This window comes from Oncorhynchus gorbuscha, linkage group LG15 (genome assembly GCF_021184085.1).
Source record: "Oncorhynchus gorbuscha isolate QuinsamMale2020 ecotype Even-year linkage group LG15, OgorEven_v1.0, whole genome shotgun sequence".
Classification (NCBI taxonomy): domain Eukaryota; kingdom Metazoa; phylum Chordata; class Actinopteri; order Salmoniformes; family Salmonidae; genus Oncorhynchus; species Oncorhynchus gorbuscha.
In genome coordinates this window covers 40,618,817-40,630,984 of record NC_060187.1, presented here as the reverse complement: position 1 = coordinate 40,630,984, position 12,168 = coordinate 40,618,817, and the positions used below count along the sequence as shown (strand labels likewise).

Genomic DNA, 12,168 nt, shown 5'->3' with positions numbered 1-12,168 from the left:
GAGTTGTTTAATCTAACTGCTTAACTATCTATCTGTACATGGAATTGTATTTGTTTTCTTTTTGTTACTTGTGTTTTTCTAATCTTTACAGGAAAATGCCACATACACTATCTGATGTGTGGAGACATTTCACTGCAGCTAATGTAGAAGGAAAAGCTGTGTACATTTGCAAATACTGTGCTAAATCATTTGTGAAGAATTTAACAAAGATGCAGAATCATCTGGCCAAGTGCATAAAGTTCTCTCAGCGGTCACAACAAGCAACCTCTGACAAAAGTCTGTATACTTCTATTCAAGGTCAAATCAGACACCTTATCGATAGCAACAGCTCATGGTCCTCCTGGAATCAGAAGTTTTTTGACTCAATGGAGGAACGTAGTCAGAGACATGCTGATGAATTACATTTACATTTAAGTCATTTAGCAGACGCTCTTATCCAGAGCGACTTACAAATTGGTGCATTCACCTTATGACATCCAGTGGAACAACCACTTTACAATAGTGCATCTAAATATTTTAAGGGGGGAGGGGGTGAGAAGGATTACTTTATCCTATCCTAGGTATTCCTTAAAGAGGTGGGGTTTCAAGTGTCTCCGGAAGGTGGTGATTGACTCCGCTGTCCTGGCGTCGTGAGGGAGTTTGTTCCACCATTGGGGAGCCAGAGCAGCGAACAGTTTTGACTGAGCTGAGCGGGAACTGTACTTCCTCAGTGGTAGGGAGGCGAGCAGGCCAGAGGTGGATGAACGCAGTGCCCTTATTTGGGTGTAGGGCCTGATCAGAGCCTGGAGGTACTGAGGTGCCGTTCCCCTCACAGCTCCGTAGGCAAGCACCATGGTCTTGTAGCGGATGCGAGCTTCAACTGGAAGCCAGTGGAGAGAGCGGAGGAGCGGGGTGACGTGAGAGAACTTGGGAAGGTTGAACACTAGACGGGCTGCGGCGTTCTGGATGAGTTGTAGGGGTTTAATGGCACAGGCAGGGAGCCCAGCCAACAGCGAGTTGCAGTAATCCAGACGGGAGATGACAAGTGCCTGGATTAGGACCTGCGCCGCTTCCTGTGTGAGGCAGGGTCGTACTCTGCGGATGTTGTAGAGCATGAACCTACAGGAACGGGCCACCGCCTTGATGTTAGTTGAGAACGACAGTTTGTTGTCCAGGATCACGCCAAGGTTCTTAGCGCTCTGGGAGGAGGACACAATGGAGTTGTCAACCGTGATGGCGAGATCATGGAACGGGCAGTCCTTCCCCGGGAGGAAGAGCAGCTCCGTCTTGCCGAAGTTCAGCTTGAGGTGGTGATCCGTCATCCACACTGATATGTCTGCCAGACATGCAGAGATGCGATTCGCCACCTGGTCATCAGAAGGGGGAAAGGAGAAGATTAATTGTGTGTCGTCTGCATAGCAATGATAGGAGAGACCATGTGAGGTTATGACAGAGCCAAGTGACTTGGTGTATAGCGAGAATAGGAGAGGGCCTAGAACAGAGCCCTGGGGGACACCAGTGGTGAGAGCGCGTGGTGAGGAGACAGATTCTCGTCACGCCACCTGGTAGGAGCGACCTGTCAGGTAGGACGCAATCCAAGCGTGGGCCGCGCCGGAGATGCCCAACTCGGAGAGGGTGGAGAGGAGGATCTGATGGTTCACAGTATCGAAGGCAGCCGATAGGTCTAGAAGGATGAGAGCAGAGGAGAGAGAGTTAGCTTTAGCGGTGCGGAGCGCCTCCGTGATACAGAGAAGAGCAGTCTCAGTTGAATGACTAGTCTTGAAACCTGACTGATTTGGATCAAGAAGGTCATTCTGAGAGAATGAATGAATGTCTTGCTCGAGTTGTGTAATGCAACTGGTTCACCTCTGATGCTCACAGGCAATGTGTATTGGAAGAGATTTCTGAATGTTCTTTTTCCAGCATACACCCCTCCAACCAGACATGCTTTGTCTACTAATTTGCTGGATGTTCAACATTCAAGTGAAGGTCAAGCAAATCACAGAGAAAGCAGACTGTATTGCAATCATCTCTGATGTGTGGTCGAATGTTCGTGGGCAAGGAATAATTAACTACATCATCTCCACCCCTCAACCAGTATTTTACAAGAGCACAGACACCAGGGACAACAGACACACCGGTCTCTACATTGCAGATGAGCTGAAGGCAGTCATCAATGACCTTGGACCACAGAAGGTATTTGCACTGGTGACAGACAATGCTGCGAAAAATGAAGGCTGCTTGGTCTAAAGTGGAGGAGTCTTACCCTCACATCACACCCATTGGCTGTGCTGCTCATGCATTGAATCTGCTCAAGGACATCATGGCACTGAAAACAATGGACACACTCTACAAGAGAGCCAAGGAAATGGTTAGGTATGTGAAGGGTCATCCAGTTATAGCAGCAATCTACCTCACCAAGCGAAGTGAAAAGAATAAGAGCACCACATTTAAGCTGCCCAGCAACAGTCGTTGGGGAGGTGTTGTCATCATGTTTGACAGTCTCCTGGAGGGGAAGGAGTCTCTCCAAGAAATGACCATATCACAGTCTGCTGACATGGACAGCCCCATCAAGAGGATCATCATGGATGATGTATTTTGGGAGTGGTAAGCAACCTGAAACTCCTGAAACCAATAGCAGTAGCCATTGCACAGATTGAGGGAGACAATGCCATCCTGTCTGATGTTCAGACTCTGTACTGCCCTGCCCACTTCACTGTTGCTCCAAGCAGAGGAAAATGCAGTTCTAAAATACATCGAAAAGCATGAAGACTTCTGCCTGAAGCCCATACACACTGCAGTGTACATGTTGGACCCCAAGTATGCTGGCAAGAGTATCCTGTCTGATGCTGAGATCAACAAGGCCTATAGTATCATCACTACCGTGTCTCTCCACTTTAGCCTGGATGAGCGCAAGGTTCTAGGTAGTCTGACGAAGTACCCTTCCAAACAAGGGCTTTGGGATGGAGATGCAATATGGCAGTCGTTCCAAACATATCTCATCAGCCCCCTGTTGGAAGAGACTTTGTGGGTCTGAGGCTCTTTCTGCTGTTGCCTGCATCATCCTCCAAATCCCACCAACATCAGCCGCCTCAGAGCGCAACTGGTCCTTGTTTGGGAACACACACACCAAAGCACACAACACGCTGACCAATACAAGAGTTGAAAAATTGGTGGCCATCCAGGCAAATTTGAGGCTTTTTGAGCCTGACAACGATCCATCCTCAACAAGGTTGGAAAGTGACAGTAAAGATGAGGCCTCAGAGTCTGATGTTCAAGAGGTCAACATTGAGGAGGTCCCGGGAGAAGACATGGAAGCCTTAGAGGAAGACAACCAAAGCTTTAGTATCTAGACTATAATTTTACGTATGTTGAAAACGTTTTTGGGAGATGTGATGGATCATTCAATATCTCCTTTTCCTTCATGTTCTGTGAAATCATCCCATGTGAAGAGTCAATTTATTTAATTAAAGTTCAATTCGTAACAATTTTATTTAAAAACATTATATTGGAAAGATTTAATAATTTGCATTTTGTCTACTTATGATAAGGTAAAATATTTATGTTTCTGTCTCCATATGATATGGTAAATATATTCAATGTAAAAAACATCTACATATAAATGCTATTAATATTAAATTGCATATATTTCCGTTAATTCCCATATATTCCCTTTAATTCCCATATATGCCCGTTAATTCCCACGGAAAATTTCCACCTCTGAATATTCCCCAAAATGTGCAACCCAAACAATAACACAAGGATAACCCTGATAAAAAAAAGTTTCAAGACAACATTTCATACTTCTAAATGTCTTGAAGAATGAAACTACATGAGTTTTCATAGCCTACTGCTATATTACACAAAGACAAACCCAGTTAGTGAGTCACATGATCATCGGTTTTCTCTGGATGATGCAAAGCACACATTGATTGGTCTTGCTTCGCATTGAAGACTGGAAAAAAAGAGGACTGCATTTGTATGCATTGTTGACACATTTAAAGATGCTTTCTGGAACCCATAGTTCTAAAGGTTGTGCTTCAATCTGTCCCTCACAGTTGCATACTACATTGTTCTCTCACTGTCTGTGCTTTGTCCCCTTCCCACACCCTGTAGCAAAGTGTACCCCAAAGACTGTCTTTCTGTTTTACACAACCCATAATAGTACACCTGATCCCCAAGGTCCTCATAGGCTTACTTGGATATATAGAGTTTTAGGTAAAGAAAAAAACATGAAACTAGGACATTTAAACACTGGCAGAATTCTTTCATCCACTCATATAAAATATGTATTTTAAAGTACAAATACCCTTCTAAGACCACTTCTGGATGTTTTAAAAGGTTTGCAAATAATTATTTCTGCAAGGAATGTGAATTGAAAGGGATTTGGTAATATCTATGTAGGTGACGTAGTTTCTACACTGGTATAATGGGTATAATGTGTAGTAGTTGCACACCTCCCTGCTGAATTATGAGGACCTGATTTGGGCCAGTTTTCATGATCTTTTGTGAAGAACCACATTTTCACATAGGATTTGTGCTAGCAGTTTAAGAGAGAGAGAGAGCAAATAGTGTAGGGATAGCCTGGTTGAAGTCCAAGTTTTTAATGGTTAGTGCCAGTAGATTGCAGAGGGGTTCACTTACAGTTCAGAGGCAAATCATAATGTATACATTTAGCCCAAAGACCAAACATCGTCTACTTCTTATATTAGTGATTTTTTAAATCCACCCTCTGGTATAGTTCAATACCCATGCTAATATATATACACAGTATATACATATGTTATGTTTCACTCTTAGTTTTCCTTTTTTTCTATCTCTCATGCCATATTCCCATTGCTAACATTATAGTTTTGCTATTCCATTACCTCCGTTCCATTGCTATAGTTTCTGTAGTCTGGTGGCCAGTCAGTCAGTAAATGAAAAGAAAGAAGACAAATATTTCCATTCTTCCCATCACGAACTGGTGCAATAACGAACTGGTGCAATAATTATGAAGTAGAATAGAAAGACAGCGGTACTCAGAACTTCCCTACAAATACCTCTAGCCGCTGGGGGGGGGGGGGGGGGGGGATTTAATACATTTTAGAATAAGGCTGCAACCTAACAAAATGTGGAAAAAGTCAAGGAGTCTGAACACTTTCCGAATGCACTGTATGCTTAGTTTAATACACTGAAAACAAACTTAAAGATACCAAAAACAATTTAGTCCAATCAATGTTGCTAAATCTCCTACTAGACTATATACAATCTGATGCTGTCTGGAAAGAAATAGAATGACATGTTGCCAGCCTAGCATTTGATTAATTGATGCTAGCAAGCATTTTGCTTCCCTTGATCATTTTTTTTACAGGATAATTAACCAATCAGCATTGAGCTGAGCTCAACTCTGGTTTGTCCTGGCGCAGCAAAACACTCCCCAAGGGAGGCCGGTTTGGATTTTACTTCACAGTAATCAAATCACATTCTAAGCTAAACGTCATTATTGTCAGACAAATGTGACTGTTTCTGGTCTGCTTGTGTTGATGTCCTGCAGTTGCTAGCTTGCTAAATCAGTCCTTTCCTAAGCCATGAATGAAGATGTGGATTTGGACTTGTGGTTTGGACTGAATTCTCTGTACAGGCCAATGATTGTGAAAGAGATTCTGATCTAACCATAAATTCCTACATTGTGCTACACGCCTGAGACGATTGAAGTCACATGCACAAGTTCAGTAAAATATCTTTCTTGCTTGCTCTTCCCCAACAATGCAGTAATCAATATCAGTAGCAGTGGTGGAAATCGTACCCAATTGTCATAGTAAAAGCACAGCTCCCTTAATAGAAAATGAGTAAAAGTAAAAGTCATCCAGTAAAATACTACTTGAGTAAAAGTCTAAAAGTATTTGGTTTTAAATCTACCTAAGTATCAAAAGTAAATGTAATTGCTCAAATCTACTTAAGTATCAAAAGCAAAAGTAGAAATCAAATTCCTTAAATTAAGCAAACCAGACGGCACCTTTTTCTTGTTTTTTATTTATTTACGGAGAGCCAGGGGAACACTCCAACACTCAGACATCACTTACAAAGGAAGCATTTGTGTTTCATGAGTCAGATTGGAGGCAGTAGGGATGACCAGGGATGGTCTCTTGATAAGTGTGTGAATTGGACAATTTTTCTGCCCGGCTAAGCATTCAAAATGTAAGGAATCATTTTGCGTGTCAGGGAAAATGTATGTCATAAAAAGTACATTATTTTCTTTAGGAATGCAGTGAAGTAAAATAAAAAGACCTTAGTGATCACTGTTTTACAGCCTATTTTTGTAATGGCTGCTCAGTGAAACGACCTGTCCTGATTTGTCATAGACGCTTGCTAAAAAGCTTTAATGAGCAAGCCTTCCTTCATGAACTGGCCTCTGTAAAATGGTATAGAATCAGCTTGATTCCTCTGTCGAAGAAGCTTGGACCTTCTTTTTTGAAATGTTCAGTGGTATTGTTAACAAATACGCCCCCATAAAGAAAATGAGAATTAAAAACATGTTCCGCGTCTGGTTCGACCGTGACCTTGCAGAGTTAATCCACCTCAAGAATAGCATTTGACGAAAGGCTCGGCACACGCATACTCAGACCATTCCATTCTTGTGGGCCGCCTAAGGAACTACCTCTCTCAAAGAGTGCAGTGTATGAAGTCAGAAAATCTCCTGTCTCAGCCACTGCTCAATCCTAGGCCCCACGCTCTTCTCAATTTACATTAACAACACAGCTCAGGCAGTAGGAAGCTCTCTCATCCATTTATATGCAGATGATAGTCTTATACTCAGCTGCCCCCCCCCCCTCATGGATTTTGTGTTAAATTCTCTTCTACAACAAAGCTTTCTTAGTGTCCAACAAGCTTTCTCTGCCCTTAACCTTGTTATGAACACCTCCAAAACAAAGGTAATGTGGTTTGGTAAGAAGAATGCCCTTCTTCCCACAGGTGTTATTACTACCTATAAGGGTTTAGAGCTTGAGGTGGTCACCACATACAAGGACTCGGGAGTATGGCTATACGGTGCACTGTCCTTCTCTAAGCACATATCAAAGCTGCAGGCTAAAGTTAAATCTAGACTTGGTTTCCTCTATCGTAATTGCTCCTCTTTCACCCCAGCTGCCAAACTAACCCTAATTCAGATGACCATCCTACCCATGCTAGATTACCGAGACATAATTTATAGATCTGCGGGTAAGGGTGCTCTCGAGCGTCTAGATGTTCTTTACCATTTGGCCATCAGATTTGCCACCAATGCTCCTTATAGGACACATCAGTGCACTCCTCTGTAAACTGGTAATCTCTGAATATCCGTCTCAAAACCCACTGGTTGATGATTATTTATAAAACCCTCTTAGGCCTCACTCCTTTCTATCTGAGATATCTACTGCAGCCCTCATCCTCCACATACAACACCCGTTCTGCCAGTCACATTCTGTTAAAGGTCCACAAAGCACACACATCCCTGGGTCTCTCCTCTTTTCAGTTCGCTGCAGCTAGCAACTGGAACGAGCTGCAAGAAACACTCAAACTGGACAATTTCATCTCAGTCTCTTCATTCAAACACTCAACCATGGACACTCTTACTGACAGTTGTGGCTGCTTTGTATGATGTATTGTTGTCTCTACCTTCTTGACCATTGTGCTGTTGTCTTTTCCCAATAATGTTTGTACCATGTTTTTGTGCTGCTACCATGGTGTGCTGCTACCATGCTGTGTTGATGTCTTGTTATGTTGTTATCTTAGGTCTCTCTTTATGTTGTGTTGTGTCTCTCTTGTTGTGATGTGTGTTTTGTCCTAAATTTATATTGTATTTTTTTTTTCAATCCCAGGCCCGTCCCGCAGGTATCCTTTTGCCTTTTGGTAGGCCGTTATTGTAAATAAGAATTTGTTCTTATCTGACTTGCCTAGTTAAATAAAACATATTTAAAAAAAATAGGGTTAAGGGGAATAGTGTGTCCCCACAAGGTTAGTTATACATGTGTGTGTGTGTGTGAGTGCATAGAGTGAGTGTGCATAGAAGGGTCAATGCAGATAGTCATTGTAGCCATTTTGTTAGCTATTTAGCAGTCTTATGGCTTTGGGATAGAAGCTGTTCAGATGGCTGTTGGTGTCAGACTTGATGCTCCGGTACAGCTTGCCGTTCATACGCAAGGGTGAACAGTCGATGGCTTGAGTGGCTGAAATCTTTAACAATTTTCTGGGCCAATCTTTCACACAGCCTGATATAGAGGTCCTGGATGGCAGGGAGCTCGGCCCCAGTGATGCACTAGGCTGTCCGCACCACCCTCTGTAAGCGCCATACGATCGAGACCGGTGCAGTTGCCATAACAAGTAATGCTGCAGCCAGTCAAGATGCTCTCAATGGTGTAGCTGTAGAACTTCTTAAGGATTTGAGTAGACCCTTGATAAAGTATCATTTGACAGGAGTCATCAGATTTAAAAAGAAGCCTCTTTCTTAACCACCAACTGTAGATATTATCACTGATATAGCCTAGCTATGTAGGCATATTACTACTGTAATGGAATGCCATGAACATTGTAGTACAGTTTACATTGGCGCCAGTGAACTCCTCCCCTTCTGCAGAGCCAGGAAGATCCCCTCTTCCTGCGTTCGGTTGGAGACTGACAGCCAAGGCATTGTCTCGCTCATTGGATTACAGGGAAAAAAGGGACGAGCAAACACTACAACCAACAGCTGAAACGCTAGATCAGGAATATATCGCAATTCAATTGGAATCAAGACGATTTTAAAGACATGGGTAACAGAGATGATGAGTACGATTTCTTGTTCAAAGGTAAACTAACTGTCATCCATTTCTACCCACCTAGCTGTAGCTAGCTGCCTTTTGTGGTAGCTACAACACATATAATTTGTCTGATTTTGTCAATTACGTAGGTGCCGTTAGAGGTAGCACCCACAATGTATTTGATTATAACAGATAGATTTAGCAAGCCTCCATCTGATCTGGTGGCTTGCTAATTCTTAGTTTGTCGCATTGTGTTGACAAATGCACATTTCTAACTCGTCTAACGACAGAGGTTTTCTCAGGTCTCATTCCTTTATAACACCATCATCATACTCAAAGGTGCTGGCCAGCAACATGCAGATTTCTAAAAATACAAATCATAGCTAGAATTATTTTCATAAAGTGTACCAAAGGTCAAACCTGAAATGGGTGATTCATTAAGTCATTGTACTTTTTTATTCGTTGTATATGTAACTTATAGGTAATACCCATACAGAATATGCCTAATAGAAATACTTTTATATTTGTTCATCCCATAAACAGTTTGCTTACATTATAATGTGACTGATAGTATGCGATGAAGCTGAACATGACCATCCCTGATAATAGACTGCCCATTTAATTGTATCAGACAAGAATGGGATAATGAGCAGGAAGGAAGTCCCCGGCACAAGAAACCACATTTGTCAAAATCTTACAGATACCCATTTATTACCCTACTGATGAGTTACTGTTAGATGTTTCAATCCCACAGAAGCACACCACATCCGTTATCAATCTAGTGTGGTATACAGCAATATTCAAAATGATTACATTCCAAATGACACTTAAAACATGATAATATAAAAGGGACAGAGTGAGAACAGAGGATTTCCAACTGATTCAGTGGGCGAATCACTGGAGAAGACAGGAAAGGAAGAGAGGACCTCTGAAAGTGTCAACTCAGGTTTCCCAGTAGGAACAGGTTCTCAGCTTCCTGCAGCATGACTTCAGAAGGACAAAGTTCACAACGTTTTCCTCCACTAAAGAGACAGAGCAGCGCTTTATACTTATTTAACCACTTTATTTCTGTTAAGAATGCTTTTCTGTTGTTTTCGTCATCTTGGCAAGGCCAGGCAAACAGCAGTATTCAATCAATGAACATATTGTCTTTCCAAAGCATTCAAAGAAGTCAGACATGCACAGATCCATTTGATTATGACCATTTTCCTAAGTAATCCACTTGGCCTACTTGGTTTTGGTAATTGGTTTACTGTATATGATCTGTTATGTGGGCTAACATTTTCCAGTGTACTGAACATACAGCAGCAGCCTGTCATTTCGGTATTAAATGTGTGTTTTGTTGACCAGTGGTGCTGATCGGAGACTCTGGTGTGGGGAAGAGTAACCTACTGTCCCGTTTCACACGGAATGAGTTCAACCTGGAGAGCAAAAGCACCATCGGAGTGGAATTCGCCACCCGCAGCATCCAAGTGGACGGCAAGATGATAAAGGCCCAGATCTGGGATACAGCTGGACAGGAGCGCTACAGAGCCATCACCTCAGCGTGAGTGGAGGAGGGAGCTCACTGCTCAATAATATCAAGGACGCTCGTCTTGCTGTATCCTGCCCTTTATGGAACTAGCATATTTTGATAGTACTGAAACCATTCTGTGAAATCTATCTTAGTCTCACAACCTATGACCTCCTATCCTCCCTGCTCTGTTCCAATCAGGTACTACCGGGGGGCGGTGGGGCTCTCCTAGTGTACGACATTGCCAAGCATCTAACCTATGAAAACGTGGAGCGCTGGCTGAAGGAGCTGAGGGATCATGCTGATAACAACATCGTCATCATGCTGGTGGGCAACAAGAGTGACCTGCGCCACCTCAGGGCAGTGCCCACAGACGAGGCTCGCGCCTTCGCAGGTAAACTACAAAAACACTAGAGTAGATGACAGCTCACTCCGGGGACAAAGATGGTTAAGAAGACACCCCTGTTTGTCTCAACTCAATCTTTTTTCTTTTTCTCCCTCAGAAAAGAATACGCTATCATTTATTGAGACCTCAGCTTTGGACTCCACTAATGTAGAAGAGGCGTTCAAGAACATCCTCACAGGTAATGGGCAGGGGCCACTACACAAGGCTATTTACATTAGTTAGTTTCAAGTCAAATTGTTTGATTTCATACACATGAATGGAATGGCATATTTAATAATGAGTAACTGATTTATTTGTATTTTCTCCACAGAAATCCACCGAATCGTATCACAGAAGCAGATAGCTGACAGATCAGCACATGACGAGTCTCCAGGCAACAATGTAGTGGACATCAGTGTCCCCCCCACCACCGATGGGCAGAAAAACAAACTACCGTGCTGCCAAAGCCTGTGACCCTCAGCACTCCTCTGACCCCCTTTCCCCACCCCCCTCCACTTCCACCATCACACTGTCTTATCCTGTACCGCCCATTCTGTCTTTGTTACCATATGTGGCGACGCCCTACTCCCCCCTCCCTGTATACAAAACTTACTTTTTATTACTTGTGAACTCACATATGCTCTTCTGCCATTATTGTGAAACTTTAAAAAGCCTTCCTGTCACTTTTTCAGTTATTCATGGGTTCAACATTGAGGTTCCTGCAGTGTAGCAACAGGACAGTTGTCTGTGAAATGAGATGAGCTGGATTTGAAGTGCTGTAGTGTTTTGGACTCTTGAGATTTGAACAATGACCACTAGATGGTGCTGTGTATATAGCCACACAGTTTCTCTTGAATAAGGCAGTATTATTACATTGGTATATGCATTTCGTCCAGAAAAGACCTTCATTGAATATTTATTCAAATGTATTTGTCTCACCTTTTCATTGTTTTCTTTTCAATAAGCACTGTAAGACTTTACAATAAACTCAATGACAAAGTAGTACGTATGTCATTCATTTATCTTTAACATGTGCAACCCTTATCAGTGCGCTGTACAGTACTGGAATTCAAAATGCTCAACTTCAGATGTATGTGGATCGACTATGTGAGCTGTCTTGTCCTGTGTGTCTGTCTGTCCTTATGGAGGCAGGGGTCTACATGAGGTTGTTTCTGTTTCTCCAGGCCCAGTCCTGTTCCTCTGATCTAGGACAGCTCCACACCCCATTAGAGATATCCCAGTGGTGTCAATATACAAATATTAGAGGCCTATCTTCCAGGCATTGCATGGGAGGGAGATCCAGGAACTAACTGTTCACAGGGATTCAATTCAACATTTCATCAGTTGTTGACCTCTGTAAGCCAGTAGTGGAAAACAGAATTGAATTATTGAATGACATGACCCTCTCATCTTTGGCGGTCTATTTTAGGAGGATGGATTAGAAGAGCCTTAGATGGAGATTAGTTTAATATACTGAACAAAAGTATAAATGCAACGTGCAACAATTTCAATATGTTACATATAAGGAAATCAGT

At 42.6% G+C, this 12,168-nt stretch overlaps 1 pseudogene; it reads left to right on the top strand.

The window, feature by feature from the left end:
• Positions 1-8,585: 8,585 nt before the first annotated feature.
• LOC123996501 lies at positions 8,586-11,635 on the top strand (annotated as a pseudogene).
• Positions 11,636-12,168: the final 533 nt, after the last annotated feature.